Genomic DNA, 25773 nt, shown 5'->3' with positions numbered 1-25773 from the left:
AAAAGAAATGTAACAACTCAGGACAACTTATAGGACGCATGCTGTGTTTGTTCACAGGTTCTTAAATTAAAGCGAAAATACTAAATTACGACTGCATCTTGATAGTCACCAACAGTCATGCCAGAAATGGCAACTGCGCACCACCCGATAACGAAATTTCATAAGCTCGAATTTCATCGCATAATACTGTAATGTAATCGTGATAACGATAAGCAGAATATTTATCGTATACCTCACAAAATGCTGTATGGAGTATTATATAATATATTAGTCTTGTTGACCAAACTGTTGTTTTTAGCATCTTAAACTGGTCGAGGTATGTATGGAGCTATATAATACTGGTGTAGTAAAAGGAAATCCATTATTTTTCCAATAGATGGCGTTATTTATCTGCATCTCGCATTGTATAAGTGTGATCGGATTTCGCTAGATGCCTTTGGAAAAATGGTAATTAAAGCATTCAATATCAAGCAAACGTAATGGATTTCTTTATGCTACACCTAATATATGAGTATCAAGCGATAGGGATGGAAACAAATTGATTTTCACAGGTCTTATGGACTTATAATATATGAAGAGACCATTATTCACGTGTTCCATGAAATAAAACACGATTACTCATCATCTCTCATAATATAAATATGTATACACAATTTCCATGCATACGTATATGGTACAAATTGTGAACATTTTATTTCTGCGGTTTTACTTAATTGAACAGAAATAAGACCACATATTTGTGCCACCGAAGTTAACGTGCATTAAAAAATATAGTCAAATATAAAACTAAAGAAACGCCAGTAAAAGTAGAAATGAGCTTTCTACAACACACCAATAAGTATTCATGTGTATGTATATGCGAGTACTCACTGACTCAATAAACTCAAGAGAGAGTAATCGACAACTCACATACACATGTATGTGCTTATGTAAACCGCATTGTGATGGAAACAACGCAACATTTTCCTTTCTGCTTACATTCACACATACTTTTTTGAGTATACTTGTAGATAAATGTGCATGGTCAACCGCTGCCTACGAGCCAAATGGCAATATGCTGCACATGAAAAGCCCCTTTTTACATCTTTTATGTACGCACCCATGTTTTTCTGTGATATACTCTTACAAGAAATGAATTTGTTGAATTGCATCGGGCAAAAGGAGGCATGAACAGTGTTTTTGTTAAACCTACCTTACCATTTACTATTTCTTGTTTAAATAAATGAAATGTTTGAAATCGGAAAATGGAAGTAAGAAGTAGATTGGATAAGCTGAAATTGTAACAATGAGCAATGCGAGAAAGAACTGAATAAATATATATATATCGTATACCTGATTCCAGAGGAGAAAAAAATTCAATTAATATAATGGACACATTGTATATTGCTGACAAAATGCAAATCTGTATATGATGAATATTGAAAAGGCCCTATTCTATATCGAATGTGAATGAGAAACTTGAGAATTGGATGACCCTCACATCATACATATTATCACATATAAAGCAAAAATAAACATTAGTATTGATATAAGAGTACGTTTTTTTCAAAATCTGTTTTGTAAGTCTATGCACGAAAGTTTTGATATTGGTTACCGGAAAGTAGCCGATAATTATACTGAGAGATGGCACAGTAGCATAAGTCCCATAAGAAGTCATAGCACTGAATATAATTACTTGCCTTAGTTACATTACTGAGTAGGATTTCTTTTACCAATTCTAAGGTGTTGTGGATAATAAAAAATTGTTAAAGCAAATTTATAAATAAGTCTTGATGATTTGAACATAGTATTAATAATATTAGTATACTAAATGCTAAAGAGTCTACAGTATAATCCCCCGAAAATGTTTGCTTTTACAACAGGATAGTAATGCTACAAACGTTTCACCAAAAGCAACATATTAACAGAAGAAAATGTATAAACCTAACTCGCCACCGAACTCACAAGGATTGACGGCTTATTTCCAATAAATGGTCTTCATCTTCAGCACATGTCCTGCGTTCTTCTAATTTTTTTAACTAAAAAAAGTAGAAACGGCAAACGAAATAATAGCTGTATTCGATTCGCCAAGCGTTATGCTCCAGCAACAAACTTTACCAGATGCCCAAAAACCGGACAGCACTTGTGGTGCAACCCTGCGCTAACATGTCTTCTTTCGAAGCCTTATTCCATTACATAACCTCAGATCATCTAGATTACGCATAAGCACTATTGGTACAAGTGATTTTAAAAACTCCACAGGATATGAAGACTTAATACTGATTCTGTGATTGTATTCATTGACAAATGATCCTTTTTTTCTCCTTGCACTTTTTCAAAAATACGGAATTTATTCTATTAATCATACTGAATTTTTTGGTGCACAACCTTTTTGCTTTGGCGCAGAACCACTGATAACTACTCAAATTTTTTTGCAATTCCATAAAAACATAAGAAATGAGATCAACATCGTTTCCTATTAAATTAAAAATTCGCTTGAAAGTCAGGGGTATGGGGGTTATCCCCATATTCAAAGTCTAAACAACCGTCAACGATTTTCAACAACATTTCTGCATAAAGTTCGGAAACTACGTCATTATGAAGATGTACCATCAAATTACTTTTCAGACTGAATGTTTCAACTTTCGGCCACAAGCTTGATGCTTTAATGCATGCTTTAATTTCATCTGCTGGTATCCCCCCCTGAATGACTGGGAGAGTTTGTCGGAAATCAACAGCCAATAAAACTACCGTTCCTCCCATTACATCTGTACTATCTCGTAAGTCTTGTAGGGTCCGGTTAAAAGCTTCTATAGCCACTTAGGAGACATTGTACTTTCATGTCACCCTAAAAGCTCACATTTTTACAGCATCCTACCTCGCTAACAGATTTCTTAAATTACAGATTGGCGAATCTTCCTTGGCAAGATTCAACGGAAGAATACAACTGCCATTGCTATTTTTTGGTTCATCCATGCAATAGTAATTAAAGGACGACTTTGATATTCAATCGAATAATCATATTGAAATCCAGTATCATTAAATACTGACTTCCTCATGAAATTTTGACGGGGCGTAGCCTGCTCTTCTGCAAAAATAATTCTTTTCACTTGTGTTTGTTCGTGAATTTCCATCGCTCTTCTAGCTGTATATTGCCCTGCTTGTCTTTCTAAACTAACTTGCGGCTGAATATGACTTTCTGCTGCCTATTTTTAATAGCCAAGGTATTCTGTCTAAACTGGCCGAAAGGCTGCATATTTACAATAGTAATATTCAACACTTCAGCATCATCAGGGCATGCTCTCCATTCTTTTTACTAGAGTTTTGACAATGTCGTCTCCAAAGCAAATGATCTGCGATGACATCTGTGATATTATTTCTTAAGGAAATTACTTCCTATTTTAATCTGTCCACTACACATACTACCACAAAGCAATTTTGCGATACCCCCAGTGTTAGTCACATAGTTGCAACTAAGTGGTTTAAGTACTCTAGCAAAAATGGTTTATTGCCTAATCCTCTTTTTGGTGCTTTTTTCTGAACTCATAGACATTTAATAACATAAAATATTCAAAATATTTAAAGTCGTGGCATGACTGTATTTATAACAAGTAAGGAAGGGCTAATTTGGGGTGCAATTGTTTAAATTTTTATGTTAATATATTCTTTGGGGCTTGATTTCAAACATTTTTGCTATGTAACATAGGGTCGTCAGGTTTATGTTGTTTACCGAATTTGGTTGAAATTGGTCAAGTATGCTCCTATAAAGCCGTCTTGTATCATCCTGGGTGTAAAATTTTATGTCGATGTAATGGTTCTTATAGAATTTGTTCTGAGCGTATTTGGTTATGAGCTTAAGATTAATATATTTTAAACTTTGCTCGAGTTATCGTACATTCGATTTGAATTCAACTCGTCTCGTCATCCTGATCACTTATATATTTATAAACTTTTATCTGACTCGATTAAGAACAAAACTATTATACTATGTAGCAACATGTTGCAAGAGTATGAAGATCTACAAATTTAAAAAACCAAATTCGAAATCATTTGTGGGCGAAGTGGTTAACCCTGGCTGGCAGGGAAACTAAATCACAAACATCATAACACCAAAATCAACATACAAGTATTAACAGAAGAAAACCTAATTTGTCACCGAAATTACAAGGATTATAGGCTTATTGCCAATTTAATGATTTGTATCGAACAGTTTGCATAATTAATGCACACAAACGCGCTTTGGAGCCGCTCAGTCCTTAACCCTTTAGCGTAATCATTGTATCATCGAACCGTCAGCACTTGGTTAGGTATTGAAATTAACAACTCAACACCATATCAACTTCTTTATATACAAAAAGTCACACATACAAACTCACTATAATGTTTTGGCGCTTTAGAAGGATCTTTTGCCTTTCTAGCTGCACACTTTCGACAATTATATCCTTTTGAAAATTGGCTGTATACAAATATTATTTGGCAAATATTATATAATATGTGTGTGCGGAACTACTGAAATGTTGATTTGTGGTACTGTCGCTACAACGGCTTCACTAGCTTTTGTCTGCTTATTGTTGGCTGTTGGCACTTGTCTGTGTCTTGACATGTTAAAGCAACCGTCAAAATAGTGACATTAACTTCTTAACATTTTCTTAAATTTCGTGTTGACTTTCGAAATGTGACACATTATTATTTTCAGCCCTCTTGAATTTGGTCGCAAGCAGTATGGATATTTATTGGCAAACGTGACTCCTGTGTTATAGCAGCAAATTAACGCGTAGTAATGCCGCGGATGCAAAAGCGTAATTTTCGAATTAGAAACCAAATTTCGGCAGACATCAATAATTAAATGCAAAAAAAAGACAAAGAGTATGAAACTCTTACGCGGAAACATCTTTGTTATGTATGCAGCTACGGGTATATTTAGCAATGGACGACATTAACTTTTAAACAGTTTTTCTTGTCACGTTGTTTGCATACCCGGCCACTTCTCCTCAAATTATTTTTAACTATCACCCAATACTTTTCTATTGAGTGAAGCCATAGACAAGGGGACTAAGAATTTTTGGTATTACTTCCACCTTGTTGCTTTGATACCACTTTGTGGCAATAAAAGAACAATATATCGTCCCCAAATCTGGCCAAAATTTTACAGAAGATCTGTGGTGTCGAATAATTTGTAGTAATATTTTATATAAAAATGCGATATCATTGTGGTCGAAGTTACATAGCTACTGCCTGCCTATTCATAATTTTTATACTCTCGCAACCTGTTGCTACAGAGTATAATAGTTTTGTTCACCTAACGGTTGTTTGTATCACCTAAAATTAATCGAGTTAGATATAGGGTTATATATATATAAATGATCAGGATGAAGAGACGAGTTGAAATCCGGGTGACTGTCTGTCCGTCCGTCCGTCTGTCCGTCCGTCTGTCCGTCCGTCCGTGCAAGCTCTAACTTGAGTAAAAATTGAGATATCTTTATGAAACTTGGTAGACATGTTTCATGGTACCGTGAGACGGTTGGTATTGCCCACAAAACGCCATTAATCAAAAACAAATAACTTGCCATAACTAAGCTCCGCAATAAGATACAAGACTGTTATTTGGTACACAGGATCACATTAGGGAGGGGCATCTGCAGTTAAATATTTTTTTTAAAAAGTGGGCGTGGTCCCGCCTCTAATAGGTTTAATGTGCATATCTCCTAAACCGCTAACGCTATAATAACAAAATTCACTGAAAGCAAATGTTTTTAGCACTTCTATTGACGGTGTGAAAATAGTTGAAATCGGGTGGCAACTCCGCCCACTCCCCATATAACGGTACTGTTAAAAACTACTAAAAGCGCGATAAATCAAGCACTAAACACGCCAGAGACATTAAATTTTATCTCTGAGATGGTATAAGATGACTTTATAGTCATAGTGCGAAAATGAGCGAAATCGGATTACAACCACGCCTATTTTCCATATGACACCATTTTAAATACCACTTGATTCTTTCACTTTCCACTATGCATATCAAGCAACAATGATTATATCGGCGTAAAACTTTGCGTGAATAATACGTTTAAAGTATGCTACCTTGTGACCAAAAATTTTCTAAATCGAACCAAAACTGTTCAAGCCCCTAAGTACTAAATATGTGGAACCCAGTGCCTATAGTTGACCTTCTACCGAAAATATCAGTCAATCCACAAAGAAATCTCAAACGAGTATACCATTTGACTTTGCGAGAGTATAAAATGTTCGGTTACATCCGAACTTAGCCCTTCCTTACTTGTTTTATCTTATTTTTAAAATTTTGTATTCAACATGTTGCTACAGAGTATAATAGTCACCTAACGGTTGTTTGTATCGTGGGATCTTCGTAAGTTATGGTCCGATTTCGACAATTTTTGGGCATAATATGAAATATTTTTAGTGCATTATCTGTGGAAAGTATTGTGCTGATAGCTCCAAAGTAAAAGAATAAGATGTAATTTAAAACTTTGTTATTTGAGAAGTAAGCGTGGTTGTCATCCGATTTTTAATATTTTCACAGTGTATGACAAGATATTTTGGCTGATCTCACACACCAAATTTAAAATCGGTCAAGCAGTTCTGGATTTGTAGGCGTGGTTATTATCTGTTTTTACTTTTTTTTACAGTGTGTAAAGAAGTGCTAAAAATACTGCTTCTCAGAAAGTTGGGTTGACTTGGCTTAAGATGTTTAGAGGTATGTACATTTAACAATTTAGGTGGCGCGACCACGCGTACTTAAAAAAAAATTCAGCCCATTGGTGTCTCTCTACTGCGATCCTATGTACCAAACTACAGTTTTGTATCTATCGTTATCATTTATATATGTATAACTAAATATATGCCTATCTCGATTAGTTTCAGGCCCACTTCGAAATCATAACGTTATTATTTTTAATACTATCGCCCGAAACAACATCAAAACGCTATATCTCACGAAACAATTGTCCGGCAGCTTTAAAATGTATGGTATACATGGCCTAATAATAGTACCATAGATGCAATTTTAGAGTTCAGTTGCCTATTATACTTAAGCTAGTACCCAAGATACTGGCAAAGCACAGATTCACCTAATCAGTTCAAGAAAATAGGAAATAACTTGGAACTTTATTGCGTCCACCACAAACAGACTACATGTCTTCATTTATATGTAAGCTTAGGTACGTAAATAGATATGCAGCACATTTGGAGCACTTGAATGGCATTGCATATTTGCAACGAATTCAATTTCTCAATTGCCACCAACAGCCAACACTGCGACTGCAGCAATTGCCTTAAAATTCTCTGCTATCATAGCAAGTGTCAACACAGCCGCCTACAACTTCCGCGGTCATATATTCTTATGCATTGAGAGCTTACCAGAAGGGTACTTAAGAATTCCATGGAAAGCTAAAAGTTTATTAAAAATTTATCATGACTTTGCGGAAACACAGATTTTGAATATCTTAAAGTAGGAAATTTTTTGCTGTCATGCTACATATTACTACTTAAATAGCTTTGTCATATACATATATCTTACACATTCGGAAGCGACACACCATTCGTAAACACAAGAGAACTGTCTTCGATTAGGTCGTGGATAACAGCTGCAATCTTGCATTCCGTTAAAATTAGTTTTATAAACAAACAGAAATTATAATATTATTATTGCGAATTTCTTTGCGTTACACTATCGACTCGTATCTCCTCTTGCTTACTGCTTCTAGCCATTTTTGTGGTATTTACTTAGGTGCTGTGATAACCTAAAAATAAATATATTGGACAATGCTGGAAATGTGCATTGAATGAGAAATGCGTAACTGATTATTATAATATACATATAAATAATTATATATGTTAATGCATGTTTTTTTTCTATTCAGCTATTTGATTTGACCATATATTAAATGAGATTTAAAATCAGCTTCTTAAACAACATTAACGAAATTTAGGTCAAAGCTTTTGGGAGGCAATTGGAAAATCTGCGGAGCTAGCCTATAATGCATAAGTGATGGCAATGAGATGGTGGACATGATTGCCAAAAGTGGTATACGAAAGTTATCCGATAACGTGAGGACTTTGGTAAGCCCATGCATTGCCTTTAGGACGATCTTGATAAGAGCATGGCAAGAAATGTTAAATTTCGATGGAATGATCTATCGGAATGGGAAACTGGAAAAGTCAAGTGCAAAGCGGTACACAAAGTTTCTACTCAATTTTAATAGAAAAAACAGTAGGAATATGATTGGAATACCTACTGCTCACATTCTGGTGGCGACAATTGACTGCAATTTGGGGCTAACAAAACGAGATGACTGCGGCAAATTTTGAGATGAACGCACCAGAGAAACAATGAGTGTTTCTTGTGCACTTGCTCTACGCTAGGAAGGCAATACTTAAAACATTTGGGGCCCTGAAAGAGGTATCGATAGTGAGACCGTAAAACCTATTGAAATTTGCTTCAAGCGCTGGCATCCTGAAGTATGACTATTTCCATTGATCTACAATAATTTTGCGAGATTTGAAAGAGAGTAAATTTTCTTGCTGCAAAGGTCTTTAATATTGTTTACTGTTTAAAAGTAGAATTACAATGTGTTACTGCTTTGTTACTTATCTTACAAGAAAAAAAATTATCGAAACATATAATTATTTTTAAGTGGAGTATCGAAATTTAAAATATACATTACGTGATTAATTTAATAATTTTCTAGGGCAGAGATGAACAGATTAAAATATTTTAAGGAATCAAGTCAAATTATAATACATTTTACAATTTGATCCACTTTTCTAATGTTAACCGGTATATACGGCTGAAAGTCGACCGGAAGTTCTTCATTCATCTTTAAATTAGGTATATTTGAGCACGCTTTTAGCTAGCTTAAACTCAAGAGCACAAACAATTAATTAAACCAAATATCGGCGCTCTATGAGCCAGCTGAGTTAATTATTAAATAATCAGATATTTTCAGTTTCTTACCAATTTATTTTTTGTAAGCTTATCAAACAAGCCGATGAAAGAGCTAAAGTTTCAATCCAAGCATGCAAGCGCACGGGATTCCAAAATTGAAACTTATCAAAACCTACCTGCACTCTACAATGTATCTAAAAAGATTGACAGGCTTGGCAACACTATCAATTGAAAATAAAGTACCACAAACTGTTACCAATAAAACAGTTGTGTCTGATTGTTCCAAATGGAGGGCACGGAAATATTAATATAATTAACTTTTTTTATTGTAATCTTAATTAATTATGTTAAACCTTTGGAATAGGAGAGTTTTTTTTTATAAAATAATCTGAATAATGCCCAGGGCGGTAAATTGTCTCGGCCCGGACCTTTGTGTGCTCAAGTTGGAAATTTAGCTTACTAATTTCAACGTGCAAATGCGGCAAGTAGTCGACTACATGATTTATTAGCGACCATTACGCCTCATAAAATTAACGTTAGGTAACAGTAAAACACCGCTTGAGTGAATTTACTTGATTGGTTTAAATGCAGCAGCCGCTTTTGATTTTGCTTTTGATGGCTGCTAGCGACAATTTTCCTCTTTCGGCTGCTACAACTCCAGTATAAGCCGTAAGGGCTATGTTGCAACAACAAAGTTAATTCCCTTCCCTTTTCGCACAAGTACCGCATGCCTATAATTATGTTGGAGAATGGCACTTTCGACTTCGGCTGAGTAGCGATAGTTGACTTGCGCTGCTTGTTTTCGCCACAAATAACAAAATTAGGCATGGAACGAGACGAAACCAGCGGTACTTCAGTACGTACAGAAGATTTACACTTATGAAAATATAGTTTCAGTGTATTTTTTTCTTTATTTGGTATTATTGGACACACCAAGTATTAGGATATTTGCGTTAAAACCACAACGGAGTTACTGCAGTCTCATAATTTCATTAAAAGCTACAACTTTTCTGAACATCTCCAGTGGCAATCGTTAGGTCAACATCACAACAACCAACCACAACCGTGTTGTCCACGGAGGAAGTTTCGCGTTCACTGCAGTTCCGTCAATGGAATTAAAGATAATTGGCCAAAATAAAGTTGCAACAACTAAAATGACTTGAAATGTAAATAGTAGAGTAGCAAACCACTGCCTCTTTAATTTACTTCTATGTTAAAATTTTGTTTTGTAGCGTTAAGTCGTTCTATATATTTCTAAAAGGAGTAGTAACGTGTATAACTTTTTCTGGTTCATGCACCACACATGATAACACAATTAGTAGTGGCTGATTACTTGTCAAAATATATTGGCTCGTTTGTTTGCTTGGTACAAAGTGAAGGAAGTAAGTATGCCACTCAAAGCCTCCTTATTATCACTTGGCTCTCCACAAGGAAAAAAAAATTTTATGGTTAAAGAAGATGACTACATGATACACATAGAATCATATTGAAGCTATTCACAGAATGTAATCAAGTATATAATTGAATACGATGAGTTTATAACATAAGTCCTTCCAAATGGCTATGCTGCTTCAAAAAAAAACACGAAATGTATTTAATTACCAAATATTTATTTATAACCCTCTGCCGTTCTTAATTTAACTGCTTACATATATTTGACAATTAACCCAATTTACGAGTAACTACTTTCTACCGTTATATTTGAATTTTTTACACATTTTTCTATGTATTACGCCCTGAGCCACATTAACGATTTGACCTCCCCATAAACCATTTTCTACAAGTGTGTCATTCCAACCAACTATACCAATCAACTAAACGTATGCTCAAAATGGTATATTTGTTACTGCACACTTTCATCAATTTTCATGAGCGTGGCCACTTATGCAAGTAAAATAAAAGTTTGAATGTAAAGATGTATGAAAACGTTGCATACATTAGTAGGCTTTGTAATTTCAGACTTTATGAGTGCAAACAAATTAATATTTGATTGAATCATAAATCATAAACGAAGTGTTAACAATACAAATGTTTAAATTACAGCATTTTTTTGTGGGTATAGTTTGGTGAATTATTGAATTTAAAGCCCTTGTAAATAATTACAAAGTGAAGACAAAAAGTAATGAAGAGATAATTTCGGGTGTAACCTAACATTTCATGCTCTTGCAACTAACGAGGATCAAAGACGGGTATATACATTGAGGTGATGGCAAAAATTCGGTTCTAACCGAACATTTTATACTCTTACAACTGGTAAGCATCAAAGCGAAATAACAAAAATCTTTTATGTAGTACAAGGGAGTTTCACATATTTTCGGCATTCAATAAGGTACCTCACATACCAGCACCAATATATTTATAAGCTGTAAAATCAACCGGATGATTGAAAATCCTGATATTAGTTATATGGGGATAAGTTAAATCTTAACCCGATTTAATCCATTTTCGACTCACAGATGCACCGTTGTCGGTAAAATACGTTCACTCGATTTTGTTAAGATAACTCACATATTGGCCGATATATGCTGTATAACGTCTGCCTGAAGTTCGAAAATATTTATAGTATTAGACATGTGGGGACTAAGAGAAGTATTGACCTGTTTTAATTCATTTTTGACAAACAAACATATAATTATCAGGGAAGGGTTCTCTTCGAATTCCAATTTTATATCTCATACATTGATCGATAATTTCGGTAAAAAGTCAACCAAGGACAGTTGGGTCCACATTTTCGATATTTGGGGCTTGAACACTTATTGCCCGATTTTAATATTCACAAATTACCCAAACTAACATATACTACATATATATTATTTTCCTTGTTCTAACAAACCTTATAGCCCTGAACTTATTTCCCTGGCTTTGATCCTGGCTAGTTGCAAGAGCATGAAATGTTCGGTTACACTGTAAATTAGGCTTCCTAACTTGTTATTAATCGTTTTATATCAACATAAATAATATGTATAGAAGATTATTTTAGGCTGCACTGCATACTAGACGATAGTAAATTCATAAAACGTGAAGCAAACATATTCAAGTTACAAGCTTTTGCAGAAAAATACAACATGAATAAATAATCTGCACGCACCAACAGTGCCTGTTTGTTCCTATTTATTTTGCATTCATGTATCAATGATGATTTGCGTGCTATGTAGAAATTGATTGTTAATTAAATTTATTAAATATTTAAAAACTTCGAAAACTACTAACTTTTCATATTGTTAAAAATAGTCATTTCAAAAATAATTCAAACTATTTTCTTATTATTTATTCTTATATTTTCGAACCAGGAATTTATTAGTGAAAATTAATATTTTCATGTTAAGAGATTATATGATCGATGAAAATCTGTCGATACACATATATGAAGAACTGATTATTAACGCTTTAATATATAATATTTTCAAGAAAATATCGTAAATGTGTATAAGAAGAATAAGTACTAAAGTGCTAATGACATGAGCAAATTATTGTAATTGACTTTCAGAATTATTTTCACTTTTCTCAAAAAGTCTCTATACTTAACTTAGATTACTACCAAACTTTGATGGAATACTGTCAATGTTTCTTGACTTTAAAGCAAATCGCTTTCAATATATTGGTCTCAAAGTGATGCTACCTGGAACTATTTTCGGCGACTACCTCGAAGTTTGTAATTGTAACAATCAATAAACACAATGATTGTGCGTTATTGAATCGATTTGGCATTGAGATTAAAGTTAGACCAAACACATACCATAAGGGTAAAGCTCAGATGCATCAAGAAAACACAAACATCAGTGGTTTTGTAGAATCTGATAGTGGTTGGAATCAGAATTGAATGTGATAAAAGATTGCAGTAGGTGTCATGAATTCAGATATTACTGGTTTGGAACAAAGCAACAAGATTATCGTTGACAGATTTGAAATGTAAGTTAAGAAATTAATTTTTTTTATTGTTATGAATTAACGTCTCTCCTCTTCTTTAGAGGAAAACACAAGAATAGAACACAAAATGCCATAATTATTGAGTTTAATTTATTATTGAGTGCAAAAAAAAATCCAGATATTTAAAGTGCATATTTAAAGTGGATATTTAAATAACTTCCAAATTTATTCATTTGCAAGTTTTGTCACATTAGGAAACAGCTGATTCGAATATTGGTTTTGACGAGATCCAATCAGATTCTCTGACACCATTGAAATCCAGAATTGATTTGCAATTCTGACAACTAAGCAAATCTGTCTTGGATTCCATAACACCGCTTGAACTTCAGTGGGTTGAAAACGTTGTATCAATCAAGTTTAGACATTTTCACAAAGAAATTTTATTTCTGAATTTTGCGTTTTAAAGTGGATTAAAGTAATGTATTAGAAGTGGGTGTAAATGTAATAAGATTTTGGTCATTTAAATACTGTGCCAAGAAGACATACTCAGAATATTATGAACCCAATTTTGTTGAGGGCGTTGAAGTAGATGCATATGTACCTGTATAATGAAATTTTAGTTTAAGCGGATACTTTCTTATCACTCATTCAATTAAATTCAACAATTCAGTTCCATAAATACTATTTTTGAACATAACATATATTTTAGAGTTTTGATTGATTATTTGTGAAAATAGGATCAGGTCATCGTTTGTTTTAATTCAATATTTCTTAAAAACTGAATCCTGTATAAATGAACACACAAGCATACAGTCATAGATTAAGGGCTTAGTGACGTAACTATAAAAGTTTTGATACAGTTTCCGTATATATTCCGGTTATTTGAGGCCTTACAAATAATCGATAGGTAAACAAAAGTCAGCCAGTTGGAGGTGCAAGAATTACGCCAAAAATAGCAGACATAAATCTATTTTGACCAACTGAATATTTGCCGCGGTTGCTCTTGGAGAGCGATGAGAGCTCAAGCTTCCCTTTATGAAGTCAATGATATACTACAGAATGTATTGAAAATTTCGTAATATATTTGTGTTTGTGTCTGAAAAGAGTAAAAACTTTTTACGAATTTTCCAGGGCTAAAAGTTGCAACATAATTTATCAAAAAGTTTAACGGCGATACGGTTATTATATGTTTCTCTTCGAAGCAAGGAAGCTCAACAAAAGGTACAACGCTAACCACAAAATTTTACAACAAATACACTTAATTTATATTTGTATATGTGTCTGTTTGTTCTATGCAATATTAGCGCAATTGTTTGAAAGCAGTTGTAAAAGTTATGTTGGTGAAAATTGCCAACAAAAACAATTATTCTGCCTATTTGAGCTTTGCCACCAATATAACGCCAGCTCTTATCCTTTCTTTCAAGACGATATGCAAATAAATCGTTGCCAACAATTGAAATGACGCGACACTAAGTGAAAGACGCTTTCGAGAAGGCTATGTAGATGTCATTGTATTTTAGAGCGCAACATTTCACTTGTTTTTAATACGTTTCAAATAGTGTGTCACAGTGTGTGACAACAAATGGCAGGGATTTTCATTTGGATATAATTAAATTTTCTGCGGACAGGAAAGATTGTTTTTAATTACAGGCGATAAGTTGTCTCAGTTGCTTTTGCTTTGCACTTTGGTTTTGCCAGCAGCTTTGTAGACACAAATAAATTTGTCTATTAGCTTTTTTGATTATTCCTACAAACCAAGGAAAAATGCCCTGATTCGTGCTAAAAATTTATATAACAAAGATATTAAAATAGCAATACCTATAATTCAAAAAGCAGCAGTTATTGAGTTAAGCGCCAAAAATCTTAGTTTCTTAAAAATGCCTTGATACATATTATATAAATCTCTCGTACAGTTTATAATAGTTGGATGCATGGTATTACACCTAATTTATCACACCTTAAGTTTTCCTTCATCTTCTATCTATTCTTCTTTTCTGGGTCTAAAAATCCGTTAAATGTAAGTAAAGAATGGTACAAAAAATCGCAAAACTAAATAAAGGGAGGATACGAGTATATCAGTTGTGAGTTTAAATATATTGAAATGTTATACAATGAAGAGTGTGAAAAAAATTCCAAAGAGGCGAACGTAAAAAGAACATTAAGTATCGAGAAAACATCGAATATAATATTTGGTACAGATTTATTTATTTGAGGATTACCGCAACAACAGTTTGAACACAATAGTATAACAGTGAACACCTACATTTAGAGTCTCTCAGAGACGTATATCAGAGAAATATAAAACATTAGTTTTTGCTTACATATTAATAGAATGCAATTCACGACAATTATTACTCATACGCCATGGCACGCCTTAATAAGGTAGCTAATCTGGCTTGTACATAGATGTGTTGTCATACAACTCAGAAGAGATTTAAAAAACTAGAATTTTGGGGTTGACTTACACAATATCATAGGACGTGAATGATGGAGTAACGCCGAATATAGTAAAATGAGTTAAAACAAGCAAAAACGTTACGTCGGTCGCGCCGAAGCTAGAGTACCCTTTGCTTGTATGGAAAATTATTTCATTTGACGAGGTGTCTTCACGAAATTTGGCATGGATTATAATTTAAGGCAATAATGCAATCTCCGAAGAAATTGTATAGATCGGATAGCTATAGCATATAGCTGCCATATGAACCAAACGGTCGGAATCAAGTGCTTATATCGAAAACTTTTTCTTTTAGCGAGATATAGTTCTTGTAAGAAATCTTCTGTATTTCTGAATGGTATTATAGCAACCGAAATTAACGGTTTTCTTATTTTTCATTTCTCATGATACTTTGAAAAGCTTAGGTTACAATTATAATTATATTTAAGTGCTGTATTATATGTTAGTAAACCGAAATCAAGTATATAAAATAAAAGTCCAAAGCGCCGAAATATGCAAATAAGTACATATATTTAATTATAGTTCATTACGGAGTGATTGTTTCTGAACACACAAACATGTTTGTGAATTTAAGATTGTTGATTTAAAAGCATCATTGCATAACATTTGCATTTTGCTCATTTCGTTGTTAGCGTTAGTATTTCTGTTCTATGTCACACACACACAAATGCGATTCACCTGCATTCCAGTTGCGCAGCAATGTAATGGTTGCAACGCCAAACCAATAAACTGCCAATGAAATCATTAGGTGTCAACTAAAAGAACAAAAGTGCAGTCACCGCAGCCAAAACGTTTTCGTAATCACCATTATCTGCACATTTTTGTCCACTCCATTTTATTGGCGAGCATGAAAATACAAGCCACCACACACAGGTAAATATGTAATGCCATTTGCGCGGGTTTGTTAGCGTTGTGTATAAATCAGGGATAATTTCATTCGCATTATCATGTTAAAAATAAATAGTTTGGTCGATTTATGGTAGAAAACTTTATTTAGCACGTAGAATACAGACACACAAACATGTATGAAATTCGGCTTAAACCCAGTTCAGGATAATTTACTGACCAAAGAGTCAAAACAAAAATGTTGTTAACTTAAATTCCTAGATCAATTTCATTCATCTACTAATTTCACTTTCAATTAATATTTACAAGACGCGTGAATTTGAAATTTAGGGCCAACTCAAAATATTACCTTTATGAGCTTGGTATTGTATGATTTTTCATTTCTGGCTCAGAACAAAATTTTAGTATTGTATATAATCCGAATCTTTCGTCAACAAAACTTCTTCCTTTATTGGGTAGCCCTTCATATTGCAACCGTACTCGTATATGTCTGTATTATCATGTGCGTTATATGTGGAACGTGCGAGTAATTTCACCGGCTGCAGCAATTTAAAATTTACGAAATTGCTTACAATTTTGCGGCACCACTTTCGGCGCATTGACAAATTTCTGCGTCATTGTGCCCGAGCAGGTGCAACAATAGAACATGGATCGGTAGCAGCGACAAAAACTTTTCGAATGTGCGATTTCGAACGGTAACAAAACTACCATCCACCATAAACGCATCGAGCTAACTGCAAAATACATAGCTTGGCAAGGGGGGCTACTGCATTTCACTTGCAACCACACAACAAAATTTGCAACCGTACGTTAGCTGTGATTACTAAGCGGCTTATTGGCCCTGGTTGGAAATAATTTACTTTACTTTACAAATGCAAAATCGGGCAAGAAACAAATTGTACGGAATTAATTAAGGCGAAAGTTATTAAAACGAATATTTTACAATATTGGAATATGGAAATGTTATGGATGAACACGAAACGTTTCTCGAGTACAGAAAAAGAGAATTGAAGTCAAAGGTATTCATCCCACTTATCCCTTTAATACTGTTGTGTAACTAAGGCATGAAATAATAAGTAAACAAAAACTATGTTGAAGCGAAAGTGAAAAGAAAATAAAATATATGAACTCTTGTAAGTAATTTTAAGTGATTTTTAAAATGGGCGTAATCTCTGCAACATGTATAGATGGTGTACGAGTTTTAAGTACTATGCTCATCGAGTTTCATCCCGAACCTTTCTTTAAAGTCAAGTTGCTTCACGGAAATTATCATAAATAAAAGTAATAATTAACTATACATTTGGGACATACCATAATAGAATTATAGTGACGAATCGTTAAAGTCCATTTTCGATAGAGATATGCATAGTAGCAAGAAAATAATGTACCGCAATTTTATTGTCCTAATTTCAATATAGACCGATTTACACAGAATAAAGTCGAGAAGAGTAAGGAAAATCATCTATTTATTGCTCAAAGGAATATAAATAATTACTGTATAACATTTCTCACACAGACCGATATATAAAGTATACAATTAAACAAGTAAAAAAGGGCTAAGTTCGGGTGTAATTAATCATTTTAAACTCTTGCAACTGGCAAGGATCAAATCCAGCAATATACCTTCAAGGTTTGGCAAAGCTTTATATTAAAAAATGTTGCGAAAGAATTTAGCATTAATTATTCAACGAAATCGCGAATGAAATATGAACAAACTTCGTATTTTATTAAGTTATATTCTAACATAGGTCATATACGTTAGATAAAAATTATTCTCAAATGAGATATATCCAACATAAACTTATCCGAAGAGGCTAAATTTAATATATTAAGTTGATGTGCGAAACGTCAACCAGAAGATCGAACTTGATGATATTAGGTATACTAGACTATGACCAAGGTCTAAACCAACTCCAATCATGTTCATTTGTTTGTTGGAATAATCATTATATGTATTATAATTTAATTTCAGATATTTTCGGCATTAAACTAATGTATATTCAATAATATACGTTGAACTATAGTATACCCAATATAAGTCAGTTAATTTTGCTCAGGTATCTTCCATATTGACCGATATATACGGTATAAGCCAACCGGAAATTTGAAAATCTTTTATTAGATATAAGAGAGATTCACACAGTTTTTTCTATTTTTGGCATTACTACTATTAGTAGAAATGGATGGATGATTTTCGGAACGGGGAAACACCGTTAGAAGAAAAATACCCTCACATAATTGAATTAAGATACCTCACATATTAACCAAAATACGTTTCACACATGAAGCGATATTTTTAAGGTAGAAAGTCAGCCATAGGTCCTGGGTCCACATTTTTGGTATCTGGTGGTTTGAATAGTCATGGTCCGATTTTAACAATTTTTAGCCCTGAGAGCGCATACCATATAGGCAATATTCGTGCGAATTTTTATCCCGATATATTAATTGGTGCTTGAGTGAGCATATTAGAATGAATTTAAAGTTGTGTTACATAGAAAGTAGGCGTGGTTGTTGTCCGGTTTCGCCTGAAACATGAAAATATTAGAATATTCCTAAGTATCAAATTTGGTTGAAATTGTTCTAATAGGTTCGGAGATATGTGATTTCACTATGATATGGGCGGTGCCACGCCCATCGTCCAATTTTGACACATGCTTCTATAAAACCCTATTGTGCCATCCTGATTTGCCCTGTGCAAATTTGGGTGATAGCGTGAAAAATTTGGGATCCAAGCCGACTTTTTAAAATCTACCTTACTAAATTACAGTTTTGCATCTTAATTTGCGGTTTAGTATTGACAATTTATAAGTTTTCGATTGATGGCGTTCTGTGAACTTGGCAGTGGTCCGATTCCGCCCATTTACGTGCACGTCCTCACTTTTTCAGACGGACGAACAGACGGATGGACAGACATTCACCCGGATTTCAACTCGTCTCGTCATTCTGATCATTTATATATATATATTATATATAACCCTACATCTACCTCGATTAGTTTAAGTGATACAAACAACCGTTAGGTGAAGAAAACTATTATAGTCTGTAGAAACATGTTGCAAAAGTATAAAAACGAATTCATTCCTTCGGCATTTTAAGTCTAAAAAAAAAGATTTTTATTTAATTTCGTCTCCGAATGATACTTTTATTAAAATTTCTTATTTCAAGGTCTATATACGAGTATACTTACACAGTTTTATTTTTAATGGCGTAATGGAAGATTATGTATTTATTGTATGGCTTTTATGAGAAGGTGGCCGATTGCGCCCATTTTTATAAGAGTTGTGCAATTTCATCAATTAAATTCAATAAATTCAATGAAGTGCATCTGCTTTCTTCCGGTGTAATAACTTGTTTGATTATTTAGTTGCCCAGTGAAAGTCATTTGAACAGATAGGGTTTAATAGAATGTTGTGTAGGAAGTAAGCGCGATTTTTGGCCGATCATCCAACTTTTTAGCAACCCCAAGAAACCACCTCCAACATAAAAATGTAATAAAAACAACTACATTCATTTCATTTACAGTTGTGGGTGTAATTAGCTATTACATAGGAAAAGTTATTTAAACAAAATTTAAAATTTATTGGCCGTACATGACTTAATTTAATTTGATACAAATGTATCTGCATATTGTATAACAGCAATATTAAAAAGGAAATTGTTTATCAAATTACTCTAAGGTTCTATTTTTTCATTTGAGTTGAGAAGAAAGCATTCACTTGGGATTAAACGTTTTTAAATTGTTGCGTTAAAAATTCCGTTAATCATTTTTGAAAAGTTTTATCAATAGAACTGAGAATAAAGAATAAAATTAGCAAAGACATACATTTTAAAGTAATATGATAAAGTAAAGTTACACTTCTATATATGAGTACCCAAAATTCAATTCATGTTTGGCTAAGCATTGTTCATTTATATTTAATTATGTTAATCAATCAGCGATGACGGAAATTGAGAAGTGCCGCACAATTATAATACAATCAGCGATTTAGCATCCCATCAATCAAAGAAAATTAGCAGAGTTTAAGTATTATATTTGATACACGAATATATCTTAAGGTTTAAAGAAAAATTTGTAGGTAACTTGGTGTTGACTTAGCAAATGTTTTTCAGACAAAAATATACAATGCATTAGTATTTTTAATATTTTAGTAAATATGTATATAATAATATTTACAGGGTGATTGACGTTGAATATTTTTCATTCGCGGACACTACTTGATAATTCGGACAATTGGTTCGTAAGATATGACAACATTTTGAAACCTATGTTTCGTTAATTAAAAAAAACGAATAAAAAAAAAATTTTGTGGGTCAATGAAACATTTAATATAAAATTCTTCTGACTCCAAAATGTGGAGTGTGTATGTAATCGCGACGTTGCTCTAGGCGAAATAACCATTCGTTAGCGGATTGCTAAAAGCAATAAAGACTATTTGAACATCGAAAACGATGAAAGCAGTGAACCTCTAAACGAGGCTGTTGTGAAGTGGTGAGTAATAAAACTGAATTTTACCAACAACATATTTTTATTAAGGATTAAATATAAACTTTCCAACTAGCCGGGAAGTGATCCATATTTACTTGAATTGAAAGAATGCCCTTGCATAAATACATTACTACTGAACTTGGAACATAATACATAATTGACTGTGATATAAGAATTAATTTTCCGGTTCGTAAGTTGAGTATATTTTATTACTATTTCACCAAAAAGTTGCAGTATTAATTTGAACAGAAATACATTTCATAACAATTTCCAAGCAATTATTGTCAAAAGTTTAATATTTAATCATTCGTCAGCATCGCAAAGATCCCTTAATACTCGACCTCTTGTTAAGCAATAATTCTGATTATACTAAATTCACACAACTCTCCTTAACAATTCATTCTGTCATTCATTCTTCTATCCATTTCATTATAATTTTAAAATGTTGGCGAAAATTAAAATGTGCAATCCTGCACATTTGAGAATTCAAACAAATAAAATCACAAAGTATACGAAATGTAAGCATACTCACATCAGCACACCAATATACAAAGCATTGTGTGTGATAAACCCGCACAGAGACCGCAAGAGGTATTTAAATACTGCATATTTATTTATCATAAGAAAATGAATATCGTAACAATTTGTAGTGTTTCATTGTTAAAGGACAAGCAACTTTGGCATATTAAAATTGTTGACTTGGAAAAAATTGATGATGATTCTTTCATGTATTTTACAGTCATATATCGGGTTTTCTAATAGGGATGATATGTTATGAGTTCTAAGTGTCATTTCACCCATTTTTAATATGTCATGATCTTCAATTTTTTTCATATTGTACAATATTATTCAGTAATGTTTACAATTTCATCATGGAAATATATACACAAGAACAATGTTTAAAAATTATTAAATTTTATTACCAAAATAATCGTTCTCCAATTGCAATTTTTTTTTTAAATCATCTTCTCCGAACAAAACTGTCGATTCTGGTCCGAAGCAAATCCACAAATTATTCATGAACAACCATTACATTCACCTAAATTGACAGTTTGATATGGTTTTTGGTCTGGTGGAATCTGGTGACACCGTTACTGTCAATAAAAAGCGGTACAGATCGATCGTACTTTTGGTAGTTTTTAACAATTGGAACAAGTTGATCTTGCCAACATCTGGTTCCAACAAGAATTATTGCGAGAAAAGTTTAGAGATTCGAAAATTTCAAGAAACTGTGACATTGAATAGCATTCTAGAAGTTGTGATTTAACACCTTTAGACTACTTCTTGTGGGGTTATTTGAAGTCATTCGTCATTAGTAATAAACCAGACTCTTTTTAAGCTTTAGAAGTGAATACTGAACGAGCTACTTATGACATACGACTTGATTTAATGGAAAAAGTACTCGGAAATTGGGTTCATCCAATTCGTTCCTGCAAAAAAGTCGTGGAGGCCATTTGAATGATGTCAATTTTTTCTAGGTCAAATTTGTTTCTTATGTGTATTTATATTAGTCTTTCCAACGTTCTCAAAGGAAATGAGGAAAGACTAATTGGTCTGAATTCCTTTGAACTTGTATGTGAGCGTTTGCCCGCCTTTGGTATATAAAGGGTGTCTTTTTTAGAGGTAAAGAACTTCAAATTGCAATAAAACCACGATGGATATTATTCGATTGACATGAATTGTATTTATCCGAAAGATAATCTTGTGGCATTACATTTTAAATATGATTTCTGGCATATGACCGCCACGGCTGGCTGGGATGTAGTCCAATCTGGACGTCCAATTTTCGATGACTTTTTCCAACATTTATAGCCTTGTGGTCCTATATCGGCAATAACACGGCGAACGTTGTCTTCCAAATGGTTAAGCGTTTGTGGCTTATGCGCATAGACCAATGACAATACATAACCCCACAGAAAGTAGTCCAGAGGTGTTAAATCACAAGATCTTGGAGGCCAATTCACAGGTCCAAAACGTGAAATTAGGCGGTCACCAAATGTGTCTTTCAATAAATCGATTGTGGCACGAACTGTGTGACATGTTGCGCCGTCTGGTTGGAACCACAGCTCCTGGACATCATGGTTATCCAATTCAGGAATGAAAAAGTTAGTAATCATGGCTCTATACCGATCACAATTGACTGTAACGTTCTGGCCATAAACGTTTTTGAAGAAGTACAGACCAATCATTACACCAGCCCATAAAGCACACCAAACAGTCAGTGTTTCTGGATGTAACGGCGTTTCGACATACACTTGAGTATTGGCTACACTCCAAATGCGGCAGTTTTATTTATTGAGGTAGCCATTCAGCCAGAAGTGCGTATTCATAATGAATTGCCAAACCAAACTGAGAATAAATCACTTCACAGTTGTTAAATCGGTCGCCATCTTGAAACAACACAGAAAATTCAAATTTAATGGGGAATGTTTATTATCATTCGAAAGAACATTCTTTGGCATTTATTTTTTAAATATTACCTCTTTCAAATTTTGGGAGCGGCTAAGTCTCAGATGGTCCATCCGATTTTCAATCACTCGTTCGAGCATTTCGACTGGTAACTAGCGACTGAAACCTGAATAGGAGCGGGATTGTTTGCATAGACCTTAGATTTTACATATTCCCACAGAAAAAAGTCTAACGGTGTGTGGTCAATCACCCGGCCCAAAACGTAGAATTATCTGCTCACCATTGATGGATGCGATGCGCGGAAAGTGGCGCCGTCTTGTTTAAACCAAATGTCGCCGAGATCACGGGCTTCAATTTTAGGCATCAAATAGTCGGTTATCATGGCGCGATAATGATCGCCATTGGCGGTTACGTTCTCACCGGCATCATTTTTGAGACGAGAAAAAATAGCTTCGTAATCCACTGATAGCAATATGACAAACAATAAATGAAGCGTGATATGCAGATGACGAGTTGACGATGTTCTAAAAGTTGGCGACAACTTAACACGTTCTTACTTGACGATTGAATTGATCAAAAGCGGCATGTTAGTAGCGAGGTATATTTGCATATATATTGACTTATTCGCATATGTAAATGTAATTACTTATAAACCGTTTGTCTGAATGATGAAGCGAAATATAAACTTAAAACACGCAGCACACGTATGTATACTAGCGTATGCATTTAGACGTTTTTGGATATCGCAAATAATACTTAGATATAAATAAAGTTGAAAAGATAAAGGCCAAATGTTGGCCAATCACCACAAGTTGTTATTGCAGCATCAGTAACTTTAGTCCGCCCATTGACAAAGTGCGGTCGAAATGGCGACAAAATACAGACGTCAGACAACCAGTGAAACGGAAAAGTAGAAGCTTTTCGATGCACACTTGGCAAACAAGGAGAAGATAAGAGTGAGTTAAGCAGTTGTTGAATACAATTGCACGTGTGTGGATATGTATTGAGCGTCGCTGGACCAAGTGCTAAATGGCGAAGAAAGAAAACTTTTTTTTGGCTCTGGAAACGTTGTTAATTTAGCCGCTGAGTGTAATCGAAAATTTACAGCATGCTGATAGCATAATGTCCTTGTGTGAAGAATTTGTTTGCCATCAATGTTAATCATATTTATGTGTATGTGTGGGTGTACACTTTTACTGTCTAAAAGGCATTAAATTGCATTTGCATTTAATATGATGTATATCTGCATACAAATATACATGTACAAGCACATGTATGTACGATATATGAATGAGTGTCTATTGGTTAAGACAATAAACTCTGAAGTCACTTATACGCTAAGTATCATCTGATGGCCTATTAATTGCAAACACGAATTAAGCCTGCTTTTGTGCTAAAAAAATTATATGTTGGAAGCTATTTTCGGGCAAAAATAAGTATCATTATTCGTAGTCGCAAAGCATGACCACTCAATGACATAATCAATGCAGCACTTACCATGTAAAGTAACGTTCCTCCAACAAGTGTTCGCTCTTAATATTCCAAACCGCACAGCTGCAATTAGATCAAGAAGGCTGAAAGCTGTACTAGTGTATGAACTTGGATTATATAAAGAATATAATAACTAGCATTTATTGTAGAATTCTTGCGTCTTTCGTCGGAAGCCAAGATTTACAAAAACTGTTTGTAGACTTAAGTGAACAATTTTTTTTATAAAAAAAAGGTCTGGACGCTTTACGTATCATCCGAAATCTAAACTTGCGACACTGAAACACCGCTGAACGAACAATATGAAATATACAAGTATATGCGTTTAATTTATTGCATTTCATTTATCCACAACATACATAAATATAAAATATACATAACAACCAAGCCATAAGAAAAGCAAAAGAATGATAAGCAGATTTTATTCATTTTAAAATGACAACATAGAGAGGCAAATATGACTAGCAAATTTTGATCAAATGAATTCCACCAACCATCTAACAATCTAAAGCATGTTACGGTTTAAACATTTGATTTACTCAGCTACAAACCAAAAAATTTACACTAAGCTACAAATAACTTTAGAGCTTGGGTTTTAAGCTTTTGCATACCTTTTGTCGAGGGCTTTGAGCGTGGGGACTGAATCAAGAAACTCCGTAACGAAAATAAATCTAACACGATCACAAAGTATGCGTAAAATATTTGCATACTTGTAGGCGTATTTTCACATATCGCAAGCGGAACAAATCAATTGATATTAAAATACACTTTTTTTGGCTTAATGGCAAATAAAAGTATAGAATTCAATAAAACTTTAATTAATAAAAATAAATTATTCAATATTCGGTATTATTAGTAACATTATCATTATTTTAGTAAATAGCTACCCCACCTTTTGGAACAGTATCTCGTTTGACTTGAACAATATTTTAAACAATATTAACAATCAATATAATTTAAAAAAATATGTTTTATTATCGATCACCATGCTCAAAAAGTGTTACTTGAATTAATATCAAAGAAAAAAACAAAAATACTTCATAAAAATAAATAAACCTTAATATTATATTTTATTAATTTCCTGAAATTTATGTTTTATTTGGCTAACCCCGTTAACAAACAATCGTAAATTACTAATAAATTAGCGTATATTTTCATTCCCTCTTGCCAAAGTAAATTATGCTCTTCTGTGATTTCTGAGTTCACTCACAATATAATATTTGTGTAATATACATTATTTTCTTTCGAAGATTGATTTAACTTCGTGCCTGGTAGAAGCATCGACTAAAAAAAAATATAATTAAGTGTTTTTCCAATTAGGATGATATAATTAAA

Source organism: Bactrocera oleae, chromosome 6 (genome assembly GCF_042242935.1).
Source record: "Bactrocera oleae isolate idBacOlea1 chromosome 6, idBacOlea1, whole genome shotgun sequence".
Taxonomy (NCBI): domain Eukaryota; kingdom Metazoa; phylum Arthropoda; class Insecta; order Diptera; family Tephritidae; genus Bactrocera; species Bactrocera oleae.
The sequence above is the reverse complement of the archived record's forward strand: the minus strand, read 5'-3'. Positions refer to the sequence as shown.